This window comes from Ailuropoda melanoleuca, chromosome 5 (genome assembly GCF_002007445.2).
Source record: "Ailuropoda melanoleuca isolate Jingjing chromosome 5, ASM200744v2, whole genome shotgun sequence".
NCBI lineage: Eukaryota > Metazoa > Chordata > Mammalia > Carnivora > Ursidae > Ailuropoda > Ailuropoda melanoleuca.
The window spans coordinates 77,499,311-77,516,780 of NC_048222.1; the positions used below are offsets into that span (position 1 = coordinate 77,499,311).

Here is a 17,470-nt window from a genome sequence, read left to right on the forward strand (position 1 = left end):
CAACAAAGAAAAACCCCTGAGATGAAGGCACTGGCTCAGGGTCGCGCAGATGTAATTAGCAGAGCCTCTCTGTGCTCTTAAACTCTTTGCTGTGTTTCCTTCCAGGAAGCCTGGAATTGAGAGTTGGGGTTTTCAGAGTCAAGATTTGGAAGTAGTAAGGATCTCTTACAAGGTTTTGAGCAGTGGAGTGGCTGAAACAAAATGGTGTTGCTTCTGTTTGGGCTGTTTTCCCCCACTCCAGTATAGTCAGAGATCAGCCACCCCAATCTTTCCCCCTCCACACATACACACTTCTTCTGGCTGAGGATGACATTCCCTGGGTAAAGCCATGCCTGGTTTTAGCTGATTAACCTGGGTGAACCCTCAGGACTAGAGCCTCATGCCACACCCAGCACCCCATTTAACTGGCCTTTTGTCCTACCAAAACTTGTAAGCTTGGTTTCCTTCCTAGCCCAACTGCCAGAAGTTCAAAGTGAGCGTGGTAGAGAAAATGATAGCGTTAAAAAGGTACTGGGTGAGATTTATAGCTATAAACTTGGAACAGGCCTCAGCTTTCACCAGAAACCTCGTGCCCGGGAGGGAGCTGGAAAAGTTTGCCTTTGAAACGTCTTGGGAGTGGGAGTGCCAGTGTTCCGGACTCCGGTCCCAGCTTGGTGAGGCAATGCCCGTCACTAGGCTGCTGGTCCCGTCTTTGAACCTAGAAATCCAGCCTTTTCGCTGAACTCAGGGGTTGCAGAGACAGTGCTGGGGAAAGGAAACTGATGAGTAAGAAGAAGGGGTGATAAAGCAGAAAGGAGTACGGGGAGGGGGAGGAGAAAGAGAAGGAACGGATAAAGGAAAAGCGAAGGAATAAGAACGGAGTGCGCGTTAATAAAAGGCAAAAAGGAAGGGACAAGAACAAGATAGGAGCAGTCGGAGAAAGGGAAGGACCGGCGGGTGCAGAGAAAGACTCAGACACGGCCGCCCGGCGGGGCTGGCTGGAAATAAGAGCGGAGAGATGGGGGACGGCGGACACGGAGGAGCCGAGAGGTCTCGAGCAGCCCCAGCTGTCAGCCGGGAACAAAGGCANGCCCCGCCCCGCCCTCGGCTCCGGGACCCCGCGCGGAGGCCGGCGCGCCAGGAGCTAGCTGGCGGCGGACGCGCGGGGAGGCCGAAAGTTTCTCTGGCCGCCTGGTTCGGCGAGCCGGAGCCGCGAGGTGCGGCAGCGCCGCGGGACCCGCCCGGCCGGCAGTTCTGGGAAGACAGCCGGGACACACTGAAAAAGATTCTCAAGTCAGCCCGAGGCGCAGGGGGGCAGGTAAGGTGCGGCGGACGAGGGGTCTTCCTCGCTCCGGAGAAGCGCCTGCCGCCGCAGCACGGGCACTTGGGCTCCAGGGGACCCTGCGCTCCCCACGGCGTGCCAGTGCGTCTGTGCGTCCGTTGGTCTTTGTCTGTGCCAGGGTCTGTCTAGGTGTCTTTGTCTCCGCACGTAACTGTCACGGTCTCCCGCTCTGCGGGGGTGGGTGCTCTCGTCTGGTCCCAGCCTGGAGAGAGGGACGCTGCGTCTGTCCTTCTGTCTTTGTCTCCGTCTCCTGCAGACTGGCTTTATCTGCTCCCAGCCCTGAATCTGATCCTGATGGACATTAAGTGTTGGGTGACACTGATGTCTGAGATGAGGAAAGGGGGAGTGTGTGTGAGCCCAGAGGGACCCTGGCCCCAGACAGAGGGTCTGACAGCTGGGGTCGGGCCACTGCACTTTGCCCTCTGGAACTTTGGGGATGGGCTGTGTCCGAGCTCACACGGTGGCAGGGATGCTGATGCAGTTAGAGGTTTGGAATGTCTCACTGAAGGAATATGTCACAGGGGCTGAGGTGGATAGAGAGGGGGTTGCTGAAGGTGAAAAGTGGCCCCCTGGAGTTGTGGGCCAACCAGGATCAGTCCTGGACTTGCCATTCAGCCAAATTAACACCCATACAGTCCCNAGGATCAGTCCTGGACTTGCCATTCAGCCAAATTAACACCCATACAGTCCCACACCTACACACACACCACATTCCCTTCTTTCACCCACCAGAGGCAGCCAGGCCCTGACTCCCTCCCCACCCTACACACTACACACAGACACACACACANCCGTACACACTACACACACACCCTTCAAAATGCTGAACATGTTTCAAAGCCTACAACTCAGCAGCAACAGACATCAAAACACCATCAGCCAGGTGATCTTTCTCCTTCCTGCTCCAAGTGGAAAGGAGTGAACTGTGGAGCAAATGAATGTTCTGCTGGCCCAGTAGTACGTGAGGCCTAGAAAAGTGCTTGGGACTTGTTAGCTTCAGAGCCCTCAGTTCCCCAGGAACAAAGAGTGCTTAGGGATCTGAACATCTGTATTTCCTGGGTCTCTCCTCTCCCATTCCATCCACACCCTCCTGCAACCATCAGCCCTGGTCTTAGGTCTTAGGTCTTAGGTGCTGACGAACTAGTGTGGAGACACTGAGTTCTGGAGAGCTCTTGGCAAGAGCTGTGCCATATACAGGGTCTCATGCTTTGCTGGAAGTGCAGCCTAATTGCAATCATGGGAGCCGAGGAGTCCAGCCACGGAGAGATGAGATGTATGCTTGGCAATTCTTCCAGTACCAGAGACCCTTGAGAAGAGCCTGTGGGTAGGGGCTAGAGAGTGTTTTTAACCTGAGCTTCCTCTAAGTTCAAAAACAATTTTCTGTGGGCATGCTGGGGAAAATACAGGTGCTGAAGTATGTATATATATGTACACACATGAAAATGGGTATGAGAGACAGCATTTACAGGCAGNCTTCCTCTAAGTTCAAAAACAATTTTCTGTGGGCATGCTGGGGAAAATACAGGTGCTGAAGTATGTATATATGTACACACATGAAAATGGGTATGAGAGACAGCATTTACAGGCAGGAAGGGTGTTTGTATTCAAGGGTGGAGAAGAGCAGAGTGTGTGGGTGGAAATCTGTGGGCAGGGACATACACACTAATCAGGTGTGGTATTTCCACCTTATATTTATCCAGTGCCTTTCTTCTGAGGTGCTTTCTGCACATCACAGACGTTATCTCATTTGTTATCTCCTTTATCCTTGCAATGTAACTACCAGGTTGGCATGAAGCATGGTTAATTCTCTGTGTCTACCAGTGAAGAACTGAGGCACCAGAGGGGCACAGCTTTCCCTGAGGTCCACAGCTAATGGGAGCAAAGTTAGGTTTAGCAAGTGGAAGTCCAAGTACGAGATCTCAGCTGAGAAGATGTGTGTGTGGACATTCATTCTTCCTGAAATGAGAAAAAACCCAGGTGAGAGAAAAATGGTTGTCTCTCAAGAGTGTGTATGTGTGAGCAAGAAAGAGGATAGGACATTTGGGATGATTATTATTTAACATTTATGGCTGCCTCTGTGCACCTCATGAAGTAAAACCTGCTTTAACAATTCAGCTGGTGCGTTTGTGTGTGTGTAGAGGAGCCTCCTGTCTGTGTGTGTGCCCCAGGACACATATGTCGAGGTAGCTGCCGTCGAAGGCGTGTTGCTGTACAGCATGTGTTGGGGAGAGCCAATGCTTTGGGAGTATGTGAGGGAAAGTTTGCCATGCAGTTTTGAGAAGCCATGTTTCCGCCTGTATGAGCAAAGAGGTAGATGGGTTCCAGCCATATAAACATGGCTTTCTAACCCTGAAAATGTATTTATATGTCTTCGCACTTATTCAACATTCACTTAATAAATATTCATTGGGTACCCACAAAATGCAAAGCTCTGGGCCAGGCAATGAGGCTATGAAGATGAATAAGGTAATGAGGGCAAACCTGTGGTTAATCAGCTTATAGACTGGTATAATGGGTAATATTTAACAACTGAAATACCGTTCACTAAGTACACTATGTGCCCAGTACTCGTTATTCATTATCTCATTTAATTCTCAGCACAGCCCTGCAGGGTGTGTATGATTATTAGATGAGGAGAGTTAAATAATGTAGCTAGGACAGAGAATGAAAGAGCAGGGGTTTGAACTCCACGCAGCTCAGGCTTGGCTCTTTCTGTGTTCTTCTGTTACCTTTGAAAATAGAAATACATGTTTCCTCTCTGTCAGCTATTCTTGTGCTGTCCCTCTACCTCCAGCTAATAAGCTCCCACTTGTACTTCTGGTTTTAACCGTAAGAATCAACTCCTTCAAGAAATCTTCCCCTCTCCTTTCCCTAAGTGTGGGTTGCATGCCTTCCTCTGAGTTCCTACCATCATTCCGTGCTATCCTGGCATTGACCCACTGGTCCTGAAGAGCCTGCAAAGTTCTTAGAGGCAGAAGGGTGCTGTGAATGCCCAGCTCACAGTATACTGTCTGGCTACTATGAGTAGGACCTTAATAAATGCTTGTTTAACAAAGTAATGGGAAGGGGAAGAGCTGTCAAAGACCGTTGGCAGGGAGCATTTTCCCAGCAGCAGATTTCTGCAGGGACACACTTTGTTGGTGTGGCCTCTGGCTTTCCTGCCTCTATTATTGGGTCATCTCCTTCAGTGCCTCTGCCTAGACAGGGCTCCTCCATCTCAGTTCCTGACTTCAGTTCGGGAACACAAGGAAAACCTAACCCCTACCCACGCTGTCAGCCTAGGCACTCTCTCTGGGGGTCAGTCAACCAACAGCTATATACCAGTGGGAGGTGCTAGGTATGATCTAGAATTAAGGTTTTTAAGATTGTGCACTTGGAACCCCAGGAGGACAGTTGTTCCAGGGCAGTGATGAGGTGTTTCTAGGGGTTTGCCAACAAAGAAGTACCCAACTGTCGGAGGAATCTTTAGGCAATTTAAGTGGTAGGTCTTTTGAGTTTGCTTTTGAATAGATCTTTATGCTGCTGCAGTCTGAAAATTGCTGATCTAAAATAGACACTTACGCTGTTGTTGTGAATTGCAACCATGTTTGGGGAGGTAATCCGGCCACGATTTGCCCAAGGTCACATGGTTACAGTCTGATGACTCCCTTCCCGTGCCCTTTACACCACCCCATTATTTTTCGAAGCATAGTTGCCACATGCCTTCTCAGGGGTTTGTGGTGATTTTAGTTACCCTAATAAAAACTGTACTTCACTATTTATTTGAGGTTTCATCCATGCAAGGTGTCAGGGAGGTGGGGGATTTAAAAAAATGGTTCAATAATGGCTTGAGACTAAAATTTGTAATAAGAATTGAGAAGAGGAAGCAGCACACATGAATCCTGACAACTATATTGAAAATTGGATTGTACTAACTTTGAACATAGCAGCTGCTCAGCATGAGGGAGGTGAGCTCAAAGACACCAGGAAAGAGATGGTCATGAACTAAACATTGAAGTTGAACCTCAGGAAGGTATTAAAAGAGTAGACATAGCAGCAGCGAGGTCATAGTTCCAAGATGTGAGCTGAGACCTGAGGAGATGGAGCTTTTTCTTCCAAGGCGAACCCAGGTGGGAGCCTGTTTCCTCCGTCCATGGAGTTCAGCATGACACCCAGACCAGGCAGAGCTGGGAAATGAAGGATGAGAAGTAGCTCACCTCTAACAACTGCCTCCAGCAAAATGAGTGTGCATATTGGCTCTGGATCCCCTTCTCCAAGGATTTAGAGAAGTGGGTGGAGATGTGTCAAAATCAAGCATGGTTGCATTGGGCTTTGGGCTAGCTGCCAATCGGCAGTGCTGCCTCTGTGTCTGCAATCTCCATCCTGCTTCTGTCACTCTCCTGCTTCCTGCCAGACATCAACTTCCACCTGACAGTCTATCACCCTCTCTAGGCTTCTGGTGATAATAATTTTAATAGCCCTTTTTATTTGTTCAGGACTTTACACTTACAGGGGGTATTATTATTATTATTGGTGTTGTTAAGTATCATCGTCATCATCAACCCTGCGAGAACATATCTTCCACAATTTGGCATACGAGAAAACTGAATGAGCCTATCAAGGGTGAAGAAGTTCACCCAAGATTTTAAGTGGAATGCTGGAATTCGAACCCAGCTGTCCTGACTCCCAGTCCAGGGCTATAATCACCCAATTGTCAGGCCTTATTAATTAGCAAACAGAATGTGGGTGTCTGTGTATGTTAGCTAAAAGCTAAAATTAATTGTTCTAATCAATCCAGTAGACTGGTGATTTTTCTTGCTAAGTGAAAGGTTAAATTGATGTCTAAACAGATATGATATGGGTTTTGTTTAGTACCTGGAACAAAGACAGTAAAGAGTTGCCCTATCCAGATCACCCATAGATATGCTTCCATGTCAGTTAATCACTGTGGGAGAAGATAACTGCCTTCAGGATGACTGCCAGCAGACACACACACACACACACACACAGAGACCCCAAATTCATTCATTCATCTCTTCCACTGAGACATGCTCTCCTCCTATAGCCACACTCACAGTCACATCCCATAACATGAATCCTCAGACATTCCCAGATGGCAGGACCTGGAAGATCCACACCTATGTCTACTTAGGTTGGCCTCTCTGTGGCAGGATCTAAAGTGTGCTTGGGCTACCTCTTTCCTTGATGCCACAGAACCTCAATTTCTGCCATGCCCAGAACTGTCTTTTGAATTGTCATCAGTTCTTCAGAGCTTCAGAATCTCCCAGGTCACAGCATCCACCAGATGAAGAGGGACCATTCCAGGTGAGACTTTTAGGCTAAGGGGTACCCAAGGACACAGGCCTCTCAAAAGTGTCAAAGTGGAGCTGAGATCAGGGTGAGGGTGGGCTTTGCTTTAAAAATCAATTGGTGTTTAAGGATGAATCCTGCCCTGTCATGAATCCAGCTGCAATGCATAGACTGCCAGGTGGCTGAGGCAATCCCTGCCTGAGGCATCAAGACAGGGCTGTGCACTTGGCTCACTGGCCTCTTGGCTTTGGGGGCATCTTCAGTCTCCTTGCTGTTGCAAAGCCATTTGCTGCTAAATCACCCTCCTCCTGGCACCCTGGACTGCTAAATCGGTCTCAACTTGCTGTACTTCCACCCACTACCTTAGTCATTATTCTCTGGCAGCATTCAGAGAGTGGGTGTAAAGCAGCTGAACATTATATTCCTGCTGAAGAGAGAATTGAGTATAGGCATGCAAGGGAAGGAGGTAAGAGAAAGCTAAGGAGGCAGGGAAGCAAAGCTTGGGTTTGCCAGCACCTTTCCCTGATAACTCCAATAACTCTGGATACTTAGGTGATGGGCAATAGGTGAGTGTGTCCTGGCTCAAAAGGAGAAGACACAGGATTCTAGGGTGAGAGGGGTACTCTCACTACTGAGGGGCTGCACCTGCCTGGTCTGGAGGGAAGAAAGGATATCAGCTATGGGGAGAGAAAGACTCCCCCCCCCATCAGCTCCCTGTTCCTTAAATTCTGCAACATGTACTATCACACCCATTGCACATCTGTTCCCACATGTTAGTGTTTAGCTTCTCTATCCTTCCTCCCTGCCTAGATTATAAACCCTTTGAAAGGAAATGTGTCATGTCTCAGGTGTCCAGGCTCTGGACACAGTCAGGGCTCAGCCTCAAATGGCTGAGGGTAATGGTGATGAGACCTATGGTGGCCCTTCCTACTTAGCCATTTCAGATCTCCCTGTGCTGCCCAGAGTTTGGGAACCCAGGCAGGCAAGAGGAGAAGGAATAACATGCGAACTTTCAAGGCTGGGTCTACTATCTTAGTGAGAAGCTTCAGGGAGGGAAAGGGTTATACCACACAGGAGCAGACCAGCTAGGGCAGTAGAAACTTAGAGACTTTATGCCCTATTCAGTGGCTCCATGTGATCTCCAGCCAACAGACGGGGCACTCTTTGTCAGCTCAGCCAGCACCCAGGATTGCACTGGGGCTGGTAGGAGGTGGAGAACAGAGTTGGTTCTCATGTCAGACAGCAGAGACAGCATTAGGCAGAACAGAGTGACCTTGACAGGAGGTTTTCTGAGTCACTGATAACATTTTTTTGGTCTCCCAAGGGGGGGTTGGAAGGGGAACACAGCACCAGTACAAGCTGATCCTGATGGATCCTGCAACCCAGGTTCCTTCCCTCTCACCCTCTTCTCCAGGAAGATAATGGGAAAACCCTGAGAATAGAAGCCACCACACAACTAGGGAGGCAGGGACAATGGGGAATTTGCAGAGCATGTCAAGGGATAGAAGTCTGGGGGAATGAGCCCTGAGATTGCTCTTGACCTTCTGCCAACTGCTAAGAGGCAGCCTGACTGGTGTGTCTGGAGGATGCCTGTGCTGGGTCTGCCCTGGCCACGTCAGCAGCAAGGTCGGGGACAGCATCGTTTCAGAAGGACACTTTAAGGACTCAGAGCACCTCCCTTATTTACTGAAACCTTCAGACATTCCAGCTTCAGCTCTCTTCTTCTCCCTCTCATTGAAGGGCATCTCAACAGTGCACATGTGAGGGAGGCTGGGAAGGACTATAATGTGCTCACATCTTGAGGAGACAACTTTCCCAGCCCCAATGCCTGAGTGGTGCCAGCAGGCAAACTGCAGGCAAGTGGGGAAAATGAGAGCCACCAGGAAAAGCCTCAGCCTCCACCTGCACTAAAAAGGCAGTGCTCCACTGAAGGGAGCTGCCTGCTCACAGCTGCCTGTGCTCCTGCCCTCCATGGGCCTGCAGCTGCCCTTCTCAGAGGCACTGCGCTAGCAGGGAGTGGGTATGGGCAGAATGCTTGGTCTTTCCTGAGATATTTCCTCACCTACCAGGAGCACCAGCCTTTCAGCTTCCCCAGGATTTAAAAACTTCTCTTGACTGGAGTTACTTCTATGCTAGCACTACAGACAGGACCTCCAAGCCCAAGGTTCCAAGATTTATCAGGAAACTAGGAGCCTGTGTTGAAGAAATGTCCAGGACTCTGCATAGAAACACAATATCTCAGACTTGAAAGGACCCTTAAATTCTATTCTACGCACTCCTCCCACTCCCCCCAAAACCCGTCTTCTCCAAGTTGTTGTCTTTACTCACCTCCAAGAACTCCTGCTCTGGACCCCTGGAACCCATTTCTTTCTATTTTAGTTACATTCTTTTAAAGCCAGAGAATGCTAGGTTCATATCAAGCACTCTACCAGATCCTAGGAGGAGCAAAAAATGAGACACACTGTTCCAGACAGGCTCTGTACTGGGGAAGACAACAGATGCATTAGAAAATATCACTCTACAGAGATGAATTGGTCTAAAAAGTCTTCATGGAAGATACAGAACTTGGAAGCACCCTGTGGTCTGGGTGTGATTTTAAGAGATGGAGGGGGGTGGGTGGCAAAGATAGGGGACAATAGGTGGTGGGAACAAAAGCAAGTTGAATCAGATTGAGAAGGGCCTTGTACACCCCTTGGGAGTTTGCTTGTTATTTGGTAGGCAGTGGGAAGTGACTGTTGTGATAGGTAGGGGAGTGGCTTATAGTAGACCTTGGTGTTAGGAAATTAATCTAGCAATTTAGAGTAGAATAGATTTGAGGGTGGAGAGGCTTCTTTCTAGAAATAAGACTATTTATTAGAATGACTTTCTATCTTCCTATCTCCTGGTTGATAGCACATGTTCCCAGGGATCTCACACAGCCTGGAAACATAGGGTAGCCAAAGCTTCAAGGAGAGGAAAGCTCCTAGTCTAACATCAAAGATCAGTTGTCAATGTGTCTAGAAACTTATTTGTAATAGGATACATGGGTAACACCTTGCTTTGCACTATTTTGGACATGGACAGAATCACAGGGGTCTTTTTTTTTTTTTTTTTTGACAGGTGAAGACATGGAGGCCCAGACTAGGGAGGAACTTGCTCAGGGTCCCACAGCTCGTTAGTGGCAGAACCAGGACTGATGCTGCCACTTAGACTCTTTATACTAACCCACTGCTATTTGTGGACAAAGACAGAAGGGCCAGTAGAATTCATCAGATCCTCAAACCTTTTAGTGTTAGATAGGTTTGCCCCAGAGGACGTATGAGAACTTGTCAGTAATGGGATGTTCTCAGGATTTGTGGATTTCTTCCCCCAAGTCAAGGGAGTCCCTGGACTTTGGTGACAGCTGATACTCACAGCCTCCATTTTTCTGTCCTTGTTTCTCTGGGTCTTCAGATGTTTGCTTTCCTACCTCTCCTCTGCCTTTTCCTTTGTTCTAGGAGTTCTGAGAATCTCCCATCTAATGTGATAGTGAAGGTTTACTATGCCACTCACAGTTGTGACCATTTGTCACCTTTCCAAAATGAAAATCAAGTTTGCTATCTCTGTCTCATATCTCCTCAATTTAAACCAAGCCTGAACAAAATGGGAAGGTTGTAGGTGCCAGTGAGCTATGCTAATCACCCGGAGAGTTGATGCCACATTGGGAAAGATTCCCAGCCAGGAGGCAGGTGTGCCTCCTGGTGCCAGGAGAAGCAGGTCCGGTCAAGTAGGGACCTCCTTCGATCTCAGAAGAACAGGCTGCCAGGGGTCCTCCTGCCCGCAGGGTCTGTGAAGATCTTAGAACATAATTCCCCATCTTTCTCTACATGCCCAGGAGCTTCCCTTGTGTTTGCTAAAAACCGGAGTAGCCAAGGGCAAGATCATGGCGGTGTCCTGTGACATCTCCGGTGAGGTGACTGACCCCTGGAGACAAGGCTTTGCTCAGGAAACATTTCAGTTCATGCCATGCTCCCTTAGTCTCCCACAGAAATTCATCCTCACCTGGACAGCAACCTACAGCCCTGGTAGAGAGAGCAGGTGAGCCCTAAAGGTAAGGCTTGTGCTTTTTCATGCTTGTCAACCCTTCCAGGCAAGTTTGGGAGTGGAGAGCAGAAAGAACATGGTTTTTGGGATCGTATAGATCAGTGTTTGGCTCTGCTACCTAATAGCTGTATGGCATCAGGCAAGTCACTTAGCTTCTCTGAGCCTCAGTTTTCTCATCTGTAAAATGTGTTGTGTCCCAGGGTGAATTTTTATGAAAATTACATGACCCAATATAACTAAAGGCATGGGAAAAATAACAGGAGCTCTATTTTCATGTTTCTTCCCCCTCCTATCAGCTCCAGAGGAAGGAAAGCAAGCATGAGACTAAGATGTCTGTGTGGGAAGGCCATGAGCCCTTGGTGCAGGACATGTTCAGGGTAGCAGGGAGGGGAAGTTTTAGGGTCAGGCAGGGCTGCCTGGCAACTAATCTCTTATCTGCTTACTCTGGCAGAGGGAGACAGTTGTAACTAAAAACAATATGGGAGGAAAACACTTCTACCTTTGCCGCTCTGGATCTCCATCTACCTTGTCGATTTGACTTTGGTCAGATTGAAATTATGTAGAGCACATGAGTGCGGCATCACTGAATCTTCTGAGGTGGAGACTTGGTGTTGAAAGTAGGTCTCTTGCTCACACTGGCTCACACCAAATGTGTGGAGGACAGGAAGCAGGAGAGGGGAGGGCTCAGAGACCTTGAGGATCCCTGGGTTTTCCCTGCACCCTCAGGAAGACCCCACAGCGCCATCTGGAACATGTGTGGAATGGAGTTAGGGCAGGAAGATTTCCCCCCAGAGTGAACGTCTGGATACAAGGGGTTTATATTGCACCTCTTTCTCTTTTTTCCTCCTGCCTCTTGCTTCAAAGCCAATGCCTTTCCCATCTGGATCATTTTCTGGATTATGTAGCCCATAAGGTCAGGAAAAGGGGAGAAAGAAAAACGAATAAAATGAAACTTCTCTCTGCATTTAGTTTATGAGACATGCACAGATGCAAGAAGGCCCAGGTCTGGCTGAGTCTCACATAGGAGAATGAAGAAGGTTGAAGAGTCTACTTCTGCCTTGGAAAATTAGAGGAACATTATTCTGCCTAAATGGCATTAAACAAGATGGGGGCCAGGCACCCTGGGTGGACTAAGAGCAGCTTGTCTTGATACACATTCTATACCAGGGACACATACACAAATTCTCCCACATGAAATGAGCAGTCTGTCATTTAATGCACCTTCCACTTGCCTTCTGATCGCCCTCTGTGCTCTGGGTTTGGTTTTGTTTTCTTTTCCTTTTTTTTTTTTCTTTTTTTAGGTGGAGGAAACTTTTCCACTTTAGTGACGTGTCCTAGAGAGTTGAGATGATTTCTTCCATGCCACACCACACACAGCTGTTAGGTCTCTGATCTGACGTTAAAACCTGCATCTTGGGAGTGCAGCAATTTCTCCATTCTAACATGGTGGTATCTGCTAAGGAGAAGACAGTGCCTCCAGCAACATGAGGCTCTCCTGGATTTTAGGAACATCTGGGAGAAGGGATGTTAGCTCAGTTTTAGGGCTCTCTGATTCTAGGTCCAGGACAGCTTGAAGAGATATTAAAGAACTGCCCAGGAACAAAGGCAGCCATGGCAGCTCCCTCCAAGAGCCTCTGCCCTCCTCCATTAGGCAGTGGTAGGAACCTCCAGCCTGCAGAGAAAGACAGAGTTCAAAGAACTGCCCTCTGCACAGTCCCTGGGACAGCAGCTATAAAACTGCACTTGACCACACTTCATGGATTCAGAGGCTGATGAGAGATGTGGAACCAGTTAGAGAAACACAAGGGAGCCTGGAATTAGGCCTTACTTTCATCAGCATAAAGTGGTTTCAGAGAAGCCTGCCAACGGTCAAAAATTATGGTGCTATGTTGAGGTCCCTGCTTAAGATGCCTCCACCCATAGGGCCTTAGAGAGGTGTGTCCTAGGACAGGAAAACAGGATGAAGGGATGAACACAAACCAAGAGTTCCTCTCTTCTTTCTTCCCTCCTCATACCTTTTCTGTCGGCAACTGAGAACCCTGCTCCATTGCCTGGCCCTGGAGCAGCTCAGGAATGGGGACAGGGAGGCAGGTGGGGTTTCTGGGATCTGGTCTAATTGCAGCACTATCTCCCTGCCTTGCCCTTCTGGGTGCTGGCTTCATAGCACTTCCAAGGTAGCCAAGACACATCTGTAGGGGCGCAGTGGTGGGAAGACCTCAGGGATCAGCCACTTCTGTGGACCAGAAAGGGCTTTTAGGGTTTCAGTCTTTGCAGACAAGTATGTTTCCACATTGAATCATAAGAGGGTGCCAGCAGAAGGTAGAGTCTGGTTTCTAAGACTGATGACTGTGAAGATTTTTCTTGCCAGAATAACACAGGTTGTTCAGTATGTACCAGATCCAGTGCAAGACCAGGCACTGATCCCTTGGATTTCTCCACTCTGTCCTCCCCTCACCCCTCTATGGACGTAGGTGAAAAGGACTTCCTGCAGGTGCTCCTGTTTAGTTTTCCTCGAGGAGGCTGTGTCAGAAAATGTGGGCTGAACAGTAGTGGCAAGAGACAGGAGCAGGCCAACATCACATGTCTCAGCCCAAGAGGACTTTAGGGCCAGAGACTCACAGAAATGCCTCTGGGGAAGACAGAGGCATCTGATCACATCTACACCCTGGGGCTGGCCTACTATTAGCTGGCCGTGACTCAGAGCACATGCTGGGGGAATGAGGAGATGTCTCTAGCTAAAAACACCCCATCCTGTAGCTCTGTAAAGGATGGGGACTGCTAGCTTAAGAGGCTGGAACTGCTCCCCACTATTCATACCTATGCAGCTGACTATCTTCTCCTTTGAATGTACTGAGTTCTGGGCATGGCTCTGTGCTAGGCCCCAAGGATACTTGGCATCCTCAGGGAGTTTACTATTTATTTGTTAGATTGGTGATTTCTAAGCACGTTAAGAGCAATTCCTACAAAAACTGAATAGATTATTCATATTTTTAAAAAATCTAATCTCTAAAGTCCCCAAACGGAAATGTCCCCAGTTCTTTAGATAATGAAAGAAGTGGAGCCTAGAGACCAGCAAAGCTGGAGAAAAATAAATCAAGATTAGAGCCCAGAAATGCTTTGAGCCACCAAGTTCCATATGTTAAAAAACAAAAACAAAGGTAAAACCTAGCTTGCATTTACTAAGATCCTAATTTTATCCCAGTTCCTTTACAAAGAAAACCTCACTCAATACATACCTACTTTGTGAGGTAGGTACTGCTGCTAGCTGTGATTTACAGATAGGAATGGAGGCTTGGAGAGGCCTTAGTGGTGGCCCAAGATGAGGAGTGCAAAGGACTAAAAAAGGATTACGAACTGAAGCCAGAGTGCACAGGGAGGTGATGGAGGGGTGGGCATCTTGGGACAGAGTTAGGGTGAGGTCTGGAAAAGCAGGCAAGCCTGTGGGGAGAGGGTTGGGCAATGGGGCAGAGGGATCACTGGCTCATGGTGACGTCTATGGAGACCTGGTGCCGCTAGAAGTAAACAGATTGTGTGTATGGCTAGAGCACTGTTGACCGCAGCCTGGGTTCAAAGCCAGGCATTGCTCCTTGCTAGATATAAAACCTGAGACCTAGATCATGTATGTGTAGTCCTTCATCTGAATCTAAGGAAACACTCAGCAGATGGGAGCTGAAGAGAAGCTCTGTCCCCCAGATTGACATCCAAGGGGACTGGATTCTGCTATTTCAGCTTGGGCCTGTACGTCTGGCCAGAGACAACGTGAAGGTGAACTGGTCAACTGTCTCCCCACAGCCTTCCCAGGCAGTGGTGACCCCTTCTTGAGCCATGGGTGGCTTCTCAGCCTTTCAGAGGAGGTTCCTGACAACATCCAGGTCCTGATTCTTGAAGTGGAGATGGAAGAATCCCCCAGCTGTGTGAGGGAGGGAACTCTGCTCAGGGGTCTGCCAACAGGGAGTTTCATTCCCTCTTCTCCCCAGGAGGAGAAAAAAAAGCTTCAAGGCTGAAATGGAAGTGGCATAGTCTGTCCCCCAAGCCCTGGGGACAGAGAGAGGTGGGTGCTGAGCCACACCAGTCTGGTTCCCCCTCATCCCTGAGGATCTTTTCAGGGATACTTGAGTGGAGGAAACCGCACCCTTCTGGGTGGTGGCCCAGCTCAGGTGGCCTGAGGGAGACAGGGCACCAGAGCAGCTCTCCCACTCTACCCTGCACCACATTCAGGGAGCACCACTGAAGCCACTTTGCTGAAATCACCCTGCCATCCGCATCCTAAAGTTAGCACTAGTCTGTCAAGTAGGGGACAGAATCAAGAACCAGGCAAGCTCAGGAACACTCTCTAGAGCCAGGAAGGAAAAGAGAGTAGAAGGGAGGGAGGGAGGGGAAAAGGGGAGGTGGGCAAGTTTGTAGATTTAGCTTCTGGCCTTCTTCTTTCTACTGAGTGTCTTAGCTTGACCTGCTATAACAAAATACCGTAGACCAGGTAGCTTGAATAATAACATTTGTTTCTCACAGTTCTTGGGGCTGGGAAGTCTAAGATCAAGGGGCTTGAAGATTTGGTGTCTGGTGAGAGGCCACTTGCAAGATAGCTGCCTTCTTGCTGAGTCTTCACTTGGTGGAGAAAGAGGATTTTGGTCTCTTACTGTTCTTATAAGGGTACTAATTCCATTTTGGGGGCCCTCCACTTACGACCTCATCTAAACCCAATTGCCTCCCGAAGGCCCCACCTCCAAACACCATCACGTTGGGGGTTGGGGCTTCAGCATATGAATTTGGAGGGACGAAAACTTTCAGTCCATAGCACTGAGCATCTGTTGGGTTGGCATGTACAGGCAGCAAAGGGAGTACCAGATAGGTAGGATTCAGTGTCTCTGTTTCTGAAGACGCAAAGCCCCAGTGAGGAACTAGATGTTAAGTCCGGAGATGTGTTAAGGAATGCACACAGGGTGGGTTTCAATACCTCTCTGCTGCTCAACCCCCACTCCCCGCCCCGTCTGACATCAGACCAGTTCTTTGCTCCCGCTGAGCCTCCTTAGTCATTGGCAAATTGGGAGAAAGAATCACTTCCTGCCTGGGTCATTGTGAGAATTTTTTTTTAAGTGAAAATCTTATTCAAGTATATAATAACATACAGAAATGTGCATAAAGCATGGATGAACAAACTGATGAATTTTCAAAAAATTTTTATATAAATAGAACCCAAGGCAAAAGAACATTAAAAGTACCCCCAAAACCCCTCTGCTCCCCCTACCCTCTGTAATTCTGTCCCTCATCCTGACACTGTAATTTTGCCCTTTGTATCAACATCTTTCATGGGACTGTATTATATGCATCCTTTTGTGAGAGACTAGGCTATGCTGCTGTGTGTAACAGCAGCTCCATGGCTCTCATTGCCCTGTGATGTTCTATGGTATAAATACACCATGGCTCATATATTTTACTGTGGGCAGGACTTAGGTTTCTGGGCATTTCCACTTTGGGACCCTTACAAATAATGCTGCGAGGTCTTTTAGTAAACACATGGGAACATTTCTACTGGGTGTGCACCTAGGAGTGAATTGCTGGGTCATAAGGCGGGTATATATCCAACTTGAGTGGATACTGCCATTTTCCTGGTGTGGCTGAGCAGATCTGCTCAGAGGCTGCTTCACATCTTCACCAGCACATGGTTATCTGGCTTTTTCATTTTGTCATTGTTGTGGCTGTATTTAATTATGGTTTTAATATGCACTTCCCTGATGACCAATCCTCGTGAATACCTGTTTACACATTTTGGCCATTTGCATATTTTTTTTATGAAGTGACTAATTAAAATATTTTTTCATTTTTAATTTGATTTCTGTCTTTTTATTAGAGATTTACAAAAGTTCTTTTTTGTGTTCTGTTGAGAGTCCTTTGTCAGATATGTATATTATAAATATCTTCTTCCACTCTCTGGCTTGTATTTTCTCTCTCAATGGAGACCTTTGATGAAGAGAAATTCTTACTTGATCAGTATTTTTCCTTTATGATTAGTGTTTTTTATGTCCTGGTTAAGAAATTTCTGCCTATTCAAAGGCCAAGAAGTTGTTCTCTTTTGTTTTCTTCTAGATAGAAGCTTTAGCATTTTACCTTTGGCATTTATATCTGCAATTCATCAGAAATTATTTGTATGTATTGTGAACTAGGAGTCAAGATAATTTTTTTTTATAAATGGATACCAGTGGACCTAGCAGCAATTAATAAAAATAACTTTTATTTTCTCATGGCTCTGCACTGTCCCTCTTGTCACAAATCAAGTGACTATGTATGTGTGGGGCTGTTTCTGGACTCTCTTCTGTTCCATTGGTCAGTCTATCTATCTTTATGTCAATACCACATTGTCTTAATTATTGCTATTTCATATGTCTTGAAATATGGTATCATATACCCTCCAGCTTTGTTTTTTTCAGGATGATTTTGTTTATTCTTGGGCCTTTGCGTTTCAATGTATGTGCTGGGATTTTGACTGGTAGTGTATTGACTCTATAGATTGATTTGGAAACAATTCAAATCTTTAGAATATTGAGTCTTCTAATCCATGAACCTGATATATGTCTGCATTTGCTTAGATTTGCTTTATCACAATACCTTAAGTAATTTAAATAATAATTTAATGTAATATGTAGTTATATAATTTAATAAAATAATTTAATTAACAATTTAAATAATTAAAATAATACCTTCCAGCTTTCAATGTAGAGACCGTGTATAACTTCAGTTATTTTTAAATGGTATGTTTTCTGTTTATTTGTTGCTAGTATATAGAAGTACAGTTAGTTTTTG

General features: G+C 47.2%; 1 protein-coding gene across 3 annotated transcripts in view; it reads left to right on the plus strand.

Moving 5' to 3' along the window:
• The first annotated feature begins 1,095 nt into the window (after nt 1-1,095).
• Nucleotides 1,096-17,470, plus strand: part of LZTS1 (leucine zipper tumor suppressor 1) — a 52,910-nt gene continuing 36,535 nt past the window's right edge. For 2 of the 3 annotated variants that reach the window (XM_019809983.2, XM_002929300.4), the window contains exon 1: nt 1,096-1,297. The gene's annotated coding sequence lies outside the window, so the exon portion shown is untranslated. Of the gene's footprint in view, nt 1,298-3,104; nt 3,299-17,470 lie in introns of all 3 variants that reach the window. The other variant, XM_034661317.1, reaches the window with a different exon arrangement.